Below are 9,475 nucleotides of genomic sequence, written 5' to 3' on the forward strand. Positions count from 1 at the left end.
TGTTGTACACTTAAAAGTAATATTGTCAACTGTCATTAAAAAAGGAAAAAGGTTTTTGTTTTTTTTTTTAATTTGAAGGTAGGTCACTAAAAATCATCAAGGCCGAAGAACAGAAAGAAAACAGATGAGGAAAAGTAAACAGAGCCTAAGGGACTTGTGGGATACCATCAAACCGACCCACATATGCATCATTGAAGTTCAGAAGAGGAAGCAGGAGATGAAGGGGCAGAGAGACCATTTGAGAAACTAGTGGCTGAAAACTTCCCAAATTTGTTCAAATACATGAATATAAACACCCCAGAAGTTCAACAAACTCCACATAAGATGAACTCATAGACCTACACAGAAACACATTACAATCAAAATTTCAAAAACTAAAGACAAGGAGAGAATTTTGAAAGCAGCAAGAGAGAAGCAAATCATCACATAATAGGGATCCTCAGTGACATTTTCTGCAGATTTTCATCAGAAACTTTGGATGCCAGAAGACAGTGGGACAATATATTAAAAGTGCTAAAAGAAAAATAACTGTCAATCAAGAATCCTATATCTGGCAAACTGTCCTCAAAGATGAAGGGGAAATCAGGAAATTTCCAGAAAAGCAAAAGCTGAGGAATGTCTACCCACAAGAAATGTTCAAGGGAGTCCTGCAAGGTAGAATAAAAGGACATTAGACATTAATTTAAAATTGTATGGAGAAATAAAGATCTCACTAAAGGTAAATACATAGGCAGTTATAAAAGCTAGTGATACTATAAGAATAGCTTATAATTTCACTTTTTTAAAACTTGATTTAAGAGGGTATTACAGGCTGCTACTTGAACCTGACTCTTGGCCTCTCACCTTCCTCCTTGAACAAAATGAGCTTCAGCACTCCTTTCAGCTTCTCCATAAACTATTGGCATCGGGCAATCACCCAGCCACCAGGCATGGCTGGCCAGCAGTATGGCCAGTGTCTATGCAGGCACTGGGGACTCAGGCTTCCAGATCTCCATGTCCGACTCTACCAGGATGCAGGGTAGCTGGGGATCTAGGAGCTTGGCTGCAGGGATGAACAGAGGTCTGGTGGGCATAATAGGCATCCAGAGCAAGAAGATTATGTAATGCCAAATGACCTCCTGGCCTCATACATGGAGAAGGTGAGGAGCCTGGAGGATAATAATCAGAGACTGGAGAGAAAAATCTGGGATCACTTGGAGATGAAGGGACCCCAGGTCAGAGTCTGGGGCATTATTTCAAGACCATAGAGGACCTGATATCTCAGATCTTTGTAAGTTCTGTGGACAATGCCTGCATCATTCTGCAGATTGACAATGCCTGTCTTCCTGCTAATGTTTTCAGAGTCCAGTATGAGATGGAATTGGCCATGAACCAGTCTTTGGGATCAGCGGGCTCCAAAAGATCCCTGATGACACTAATATCATTCGGCTAGAACTGGAGAGAGAGATCGAGGCACTCAAGGAGGACCTGCACTTCATGAAAAAGAACCCCGATGAGGAAGTAAATGGTCTATGATGGCCAACTCTGGGTTGACTGTGGAGTTGGATGCCCCAGATCTCAGGACCTCAGCAAGATCACGGTGGATGTCTGGGCCCAGTGTGAGCATGATTAGTGGCTTGGGAGAACAGAGAAGAGCTAGACAAGTACTGATCCCAGCAGACCGAGGAGAGCACTACAGTGGTCATTTCGCAGACTGCTGAGATAGGAGCTGCTGAGATGACACTCATAGAGCTGAGACATACAGTCCAGTCCTTGGAGACTGACCTGGACTCCATGAGGAATCTGAAGGTCAGTTTGGAGAAGAGCCTGGGGGAGGTGGAGATGCACTATACCACGCAGATGGAGCAGCTCAGCGGGATCCTGCTGCACCTGGAGGCAGAGCTGGCCCAGACCCGGGCAGAGGGGCAACGCCAGGCCCAGGAATATAAGGCCCTGCTGAACATCAAAGTCAATCTGGAGGCTGAGATTGCCACCTATCGCCACTTGCTGGAAAAAGGGGATGACTTCAATCTTGGTGATGCCCTGGACAACAGTCACTCCATACCATCCATCAGAAAAAAACAAAAAACAAAAAGCACTACCCACAGAATTGTGAATGGCAAAGTAGTATCTGAGGTTAAGGAAACCAAAGTTCTGAGGTGCTAAAGGAAACAGAAGTGGGGAAGCCTTTGGTGGGGCCAGGAGACTAAAAAAAGTTCAAAGATAAAAAAAAAAAAAGGAGAAAAAGAGCCTATTACATTTATGAAAAAAAAAACACAACAATTATTACTGTAACTTTGATATGTAACTCCCAATCTTTTTTCTACATAATTTATGAAACCAATGCATTTAAAATAATTATTAGTTATATTTTGGGGCACACAACGTATGAAGAAATAATTTTGTGACATAAACTGAAAAGGGTGTAGACAATTTGTAAAGGAAAAAGGTTGCTGTATGTTATTGAAGTTAGGTTGGTATAAATTCAAATTAAAGTGTTATAACTTTAAGATTTTAAGTATAATCCTTATGGTAATCACAAAGAAAATAGTTTTAAAATATACACAAAAGGAAATGAGAAAGGAATGTAACATTTCATTACAAAAAGTCAACTAAATACAAAAGACAACAGGATTACAGGAAATGAGGGGCAAAAAAATAGGGCCTATAGAAAGCAGATAGCATAATGACAGAAGTAAGTCCTTCCTTATCAGTAATTACTTCAAATGTAAATGGTTAAACTCTATAATTAAAAGATAAATATCAGAATGGGTAAAAACACATGATCCAACTACATGCTATCTACAAGAGACTCATTTGAGATCCAAAGACACAAACAGGTTGAAGCAAGAGGATGGAAAAAGACATTCCATGCAAATAGTAACAAAAGGAGATTTGGGATGAATATACTAATAGTAACCAAATAGACTTTAAATCAAAAAAGCTTATGAAAAACAAAGAAGGACATTACATATTAATAAAAGTTTCAATACAGCAAGAAGATATAACATTTATGCACCTGACAGACCTGCAAAATATATGAAGCAAAAACTGACTGAATTGAAGGGAGAAATAGACAGTTCTGCAGTAATAGTGGGAGGCTTCAATACCCCACTCACAATAATAAATAGAACAACCAAACAGAAGATAAGTTAGGAAATAGAGGACTTATACAATATAATGAAGCAACTAGATTTAACAGTCATATACAAAACACTCTACCCAACAACAAAATACATGTTCTTCTCAAATGCACATGGGACATTTTCCATGATAAACCATTTGTTAGGGCACAAACTAAGCCTCAATATATTTAAAAAGCTAGATGACATACAAATTATCTTCTTTGATCATAACAGAATGAATTTAGAAATCAATAACAAAAGGAAAACTGGAAAATTCACAAAATTGTGAAAATTAAATGGCACACTTTTATTTATTTTGTAAGTGGATATATCCTCAAGATTTTATTGTCACATAAGAAAACCAAATATAAACCTTAGAACTGGACCACTTGGCCCTTTCTCTTCTGATCTCCTCCCAGTTCAAAATGCTTGCATCTCTTAATAGCCAGCATCCTCTTAGATCTGCAGTTGGGCTCAATGCATTCAGCCTCAGCACAATCTTCTTTGCAGTTTTAGCCTTTTTTCAGAAAATGAGATTAGTCTGCCCACCACAGCCACTCTGCTTCCTGTCATAACACCACTTTCCCTGTGCTTACAGAGAATCCTTGCCCTTCTTGTACCATGTTGCTTTGTGGGTTTGATCCTTGCCACACTTCTTACAAAAAGTCCAGCCAGTTTTAGGAACATACACCATGTTTGCAAAAGCACTATCAGCATGTAAAGTTAAAAAACACACTTTTAAACAACCAATGGATCAAAGAAGAAATCACAAAGGAAATTAGAAAACAGAGAAGATAAAATAAAAAACAACATAACAAAACTTAAGGGATTTGGTAAAAGTGGAGCTAAGGGGGAATTTGTGGCTATAAAGGCTTACATTAAAAAAAAAAACAAGAAAGACCTCAAATCAAAAACCTAACTTCACATCTTAAGGAACCAGAAAAATGAGAAGAAACTAAGCCCAAAGCTAGAAGAAGGAAAAAAAATAAAAAAGATTAGAACTGACATAAATGAAATAGAAAACAGAAATACAGAGAAAAATTAGTAAAACCAAAGTTGGCTCTTCAAAAAAAATCAACAAAATTGACAAAACGTTTGCTAGGTAGACTAAGAAAAAAAGGAGAGAAGATTCAAATTATGAAAGTCAGAAATGAAAATGAAGCCTGTCCTACCAATTCTACAGAAATAGGAAGGATTATAAGACAATGCTATGACAAGTCTAGGTCAAAAACCTAGATAACCTAGACGAAATGGAAAAATTCCTAGAAACACAAAACCTACCAAGACTAAATCATGAAGAAATAGAAAATTTTAATGGACCTATAGTTATAAAATTGACTGGGGTTAAAAAAAATCTCCCAACAAAGAAAAGCCCTGGAACTAATGGCTTCACTGATAAACTCAACCAAACATTTAAAGAATTAGTTCCAGTCCTCAAACTCTCCTCACTCTACTGCAAACTGAATAGGTTGGACACTTCCTAACTCATTTTATGAGGCCAGCATCACTCTGATACTAAAGCCAGAAAAAAACACCACAAGAAAAGGAAACTATAGCCCTGGCTGGTATGGCTCAGTGGGTTGAGTGGTGACCTGCGAACCAAAAAGTCACTGGTTCAATTCCCAGTCAGGGCCACATACCTGGGTTGTGGGCCAGGTCCTCAGTAGGGGGTGCATGAGAGGCAACCACATATTGATGTTTCTCTCCCTCTCTCTCTCCCTCCCTTCTTTCTCTATAAACAAACAAGGCCAATGTATAAACATGTATAAATAAACAGGCCAATATATCTTACAAACATTGATGTAAAAATTCTCAACAAAAATACTAGTAAACAGAATTCAGCAACTTAGTAAAAGGTTGTACACAAGACCAAGTGGAATTATTTCCAGAATGGGAGAATGGTACAAAATATGAAAATTGATCAATGTAATATAACACATTAACAGAGTGAAGGGAAAAAGCCATGTACTAATCTCAATTTATGGAGGAAAAGCATTAGACAAAATTCAACTCAACAAACTAGGAATAAAAGTAAACTATCAGCACATAATAAAAGCTATATATAAGAAACCCCAGCAAACATAATACTCAATATTGAGAGGCTAAAAGCTTTTCCTACAAGATCAGAAACAGGCACGGATGCCCACTTCCACTGTTTCTATTCCACATAGCAGTGGAAGCAGTGGAAGTGAGGCCTGCTGGAGGCTTTTGTTTGTATCAAAAAGGCTTTATTTTGCCTTCATTTTTAAAAGGTTTTTCTTAATGTAGAATTCTAGGAGGATGACCTTTTCTTTCAGCACTTTTTAAAAAATTTTAATTGTTCAAGTACAGTTTTCTGCCTTTTACTCCTGTTCCAGCCCACCCACCCATCCCTCCCCACCTCCCTCCCATTACCACCCCCCCTAGTTTTTGTCCATGTGTCCATCATATTTGTTCCTGTAAACCCTTCCCATTCTCCCCTGAAATTCCCTCTACTCTCCCCTCTGGTCACCATCAGCCTGTCCTCCATTTCAGTGTCTTTGGTTATATTTTGCTTGTTTCTTTGTTTTGTTGTTTAGGTTCCTGTTAAAGGTGAGATCATATGGTATTTGTCTTTCACTGCCTGGCTTGTTTTGCTTAGCATAATGTTTTCCAGCTCCATCCATGCTGTTTCAAAGGGTAGGAGCTCCTTCTTTCTTTCTGCTGCATAGAATTTCAAAAAATATGGAACTCTTCACGAATTTGCGTGTCATCGTTGCACAGGGGCCATGCTAATCTCCTCTGTATTGTTCCAATTTTAGTATATGTGCTGCTGAAGTGAACACTTCTTTCAGCACTTTAAAGACAACAATCAATTTTTTAGTTTACATAATTTCTAGGGAAAGTTTTATGCCATCTTTCTTCCTTTGTTCTCTGCCTTCTTTGAAGTGATTTCTTGATGATATGCCTTGGTGTGATTTTCATCTTCTTGGGGTTCATTGAGAATCTTGGATCTCTGGGATTATTGTTTTCATCAAATTTGGAAATTTTGAGCCCTGACTGGTGTAGCTTAGCTGGTTGAGTGTCATCCCACAAAGGGAAAGGTCACCAGTTCAACTCTTGGTCAGAGAACAGGCTTGGGTTGCAGGCCACATCCCCAGTTGCAAGAGGCAACCTATTGATGCTTCTCTTGCACGTTGATGTCTATCTTCCTTTCACCCTCCCATCCCCTCCTCTAAAAAAAAAAAAAGATAAATAAATCTTTAAAAATATTTTGGAAATTTGGGGAGCATAATTTCTTCAAATATTTTTCTGTCTCCTCTCTCTCCTCTCTTTCTGGAATTCCAAATATGTGTATGTTAGACAAGTTGACACTGTCTCACAAATCACTGATGTTCTCTTTATGTTTTTTCAGTCTTTTTTTTTCTCTTTCATTTTTGATGGCTTCTATTCAAATTCATTGCCTTCAGGATCACATCCCCACCCCCCTAACCCCAGTGACTGATCTGCTGTTAATCTTACGTATTGTTGACATTTTTATTTCTACAAATTCCATTTTAAAAATAACTTACATTTATCTATTCTCATCATGTTAAGGTTTTTCTCTACTTTCTTGAACATATGAAGCATATTTATAATAGTTGTTCTTTTTTTAAGATCTTATTTATTTATTTTTAGAAGGAGGGGAAGGGAGGGAGAAAGAGAGGGAGAGAAATGTAAATGTGTGGTTGCCTCTTGCACACCCCCAACTGGGGACCTGGCCCACAACCCAGGCATGTGTCCTGACTGGGAATCAAATGGGAAACTCTTGTTCACAGGCTGGCTCTCAATCCACTGAGCCACAACAGCCAGGGTTCTAATAGTTGTTCTTAAGTGTCCCAATCTGCCAATTACATTAGTCCCCACCTATCCATGGGGGAAATGTTCTAAGAACTCCAGTGGATGCCTGAAACCTAGATAATCTTGAACCCTATGCATACTATGTTTTTGCCTATTAAAGATAAAGCTTAATTTATCTTCAATAATTTATCTTTTAATCTAAGCTACATTAGGCACAGTAACAGACTGACAACAATACCTAATAATAAAATGGGATGAGCATAATAATACACTGTAATAAAAGTTATACAAAATGTGGTCTTTCTCTCAAAACATCTTATTGTACTATACTCATCTTTTTACTCAAAGGGGTCACTTGAGGCCTCATCTGTGGAATATCTAAATTGCCAGCACCACTACTCTTGCACTTTGAGGCCATTGTTAAGTAAATAGGGGTGACTTAAACACAAGCACTGCGAGATCCCAACCATCAATCTGATAACCTAGACAACTACTAAATGATTAATGGGTGGGTAATGTCTACAGCATGGATACAGCATGAATTCACTGAGACAAAAGGTAACTAAAACCACAAAAAGCAAAACCGTGGTAAAGAGGGGACTATTGTACACCATTGCTGTCATTCAGGGTCTGTTTCTATTGAGTGTTTTTTTCTCCTGGATATAGGTCCTATTTTCTCCCTTCTTTGCATTCTTCATAATTTTTATTGGGTTATAGACATTGTGATTTTTATGTTTCGGATGATAGTTTTTGCCACTTTCTATTAAATTGTTTTGGACTTTGTACCAGCACCATTTATTTGAAATAAATTGGATCTAATCAAGGCTTGCTTTCAAGCTTTGTTAGGATAGTTTCAAAGCAGCCTTTAGTCTGGTGCTATTTGAGCCTTACCTAATACCCAGAAGACAATCCTCTTCTGGGTATTAGGAGGTGTCCTACTCTGACTAGTGAAAATTGGAATTATTTCCAGTCTTTTGTAAGCTCTAGAAATCTTTTGGTCTTCTGCTTTTGGGTGGTTTTCCCTCACATGTGGACATGTCAGCATATAGGGTAATCCCTTGGGTAAGGATTAAAAAACAATGTATCCTAAAATTAAGAGAAAAATCAGTCAACACAAAGAAATCCATAAATAGCTCAGATAATAGAATTAACAGACAAGGGCTTAAAAATAACTGTTAAACACATTAAAGAATTTAGAGAGCTAATTTTTTAGTTTTTATCACATATGTAGAGTTGCACAGCCATCTGTAGTGAAAGTACAGAATGATCACTATGAATGTTGGGGACCACTTTATGTGGTATTGGAGGCTGGAGCCCTATGTGAACAAGACCAGAACACTGGGAATGCAGGCTGCAGGCACAATCTGATGCTAACACCAAGGGTTCCCATGGGAAATCAGGCCTGAAGAACACATTGTACCCTTTGAAGCTTTTTTTGCTTTGTATGGCACTGTTGATATAAACCAGATGTTTAAGTTCAAGGCATAAGTTTACTTCTTATCTCATGAAACACATCTTAAAGACCACCTGGCATCAGCATGTCTAACAGACCCTGACCTGAGGCAGATCCCTGTGTTTCTTCAATTGCTATCTATAGATAATACCCGTTTTCTATAACTATAGCCTTTTGACATTGATTGATGAGTTATGCATGCATGCTGTATACCCCTACACATACCGATCCCAATAAAAGCCATATTGGAGAAGGACGCAGGGCATTCTCCACTGGAGGGAATTGCCACCCCCTTTCCTGCTGGAACAGACTGTGTCCGGGGTGACTCATTTCATCCATGACCTGAAGAACTCCATGGAACGAGGCTCCCCTCATATGAAGAACTCCCTCTGCTACTCCTTGGTAGCCACACCTACCTCTTCCCACCAACCCTATCCCTGGCAATCACTGATCTGCTTTCCATCTCTATAACTTTGTCATTTCAAGACTGTTATAGAAATGAAATAATATGTGACCTTTTGAGATTGGCTTCTTTCTCCCCTCAGCATAATACCCTTGAGACCCATCCAAATTGTTACGTGTATCAATAGCTTGTTCCTCTTTATTGCTGAATAGTATGTCATAATGGATGTAAAAGATTTTGTTTAACCATTCACAATTTGAGAAATATTTGATTGTTTCCAATATTCCAATATTTGGGGCTGTTACAAATAAATATGCCGTGAAAAATCATAGATTTTGGTGCAAACATGAGTTTTCATTTTTCTTGGATAACTGCCCAGGAGTGCAACTGCTAAGTCATACAGAAGATTATATGTTTAGTTTTAAAAGAAACTACCATTCAATTTTTTCCAGAGCCTGTACAATTGTATATGCCCACCAGCAATGAACGAGGGACCCAGCTTCATCTGCACCTTCACCAAGAATTAATGTTGTCACTATTTTTTAAAAAATTGAATTTACTGGGGTGACATTGGTTAATAAGATTATATAGGTTTCAGGTGTACATTTCTATAATATACCAACTGTATATTGTATTGTGTGTTCTGTTAACTCAGCTGATCTAATTGGTATGTAGTGATCTTTCACCAGTCTTTATTTGCATATTCCTAGAGGTTAG

At 38.2% G+C, this 9,475-nt stretch overlaps 1 non-coding gene and 1 pseudogene across 1 annotated transcript; both read right to left on the reverse strand.

Annotated features, from left to right (window-relative positions):
* Positions 1-3,478: 3,478 nt before the first annotated feature.
* Positions 3,479-3,798, reverse strand: LOC123825249 (annotated as a pseudogene).
* Positions 3,799-5,801: 2,003 nt separating this feature from the next.
* LOC123825336 lies at positions 5,802-5,908 on the reverse strand. Its single transcript, XR_006786879.1, has one exon. It is a non-coding gene; the product is annotated as a U6 spliceosomal RNA (small nuclear RNA).
* Between the last annotated feature and the right edge of the window lie 3,567 nt (positions 5,909-9,475).

This window comes from Phyllostomus hastatus, unplaced genomic scaffold, assembly GCF_019186645.2.
Source record: "Phyllostomus hastatus isolate PE091 unplaced genomic scaffold, TTU_PhHast_1.1 phas_contig_62, whole genome shotgun sequence".
Lineage (NCBI taxonomy): Eukaryota > Metazoa > Chordata > Mammalia > Chiroptera > Phyllostomidae > Phyllostomus > Phyllostomus hastatus.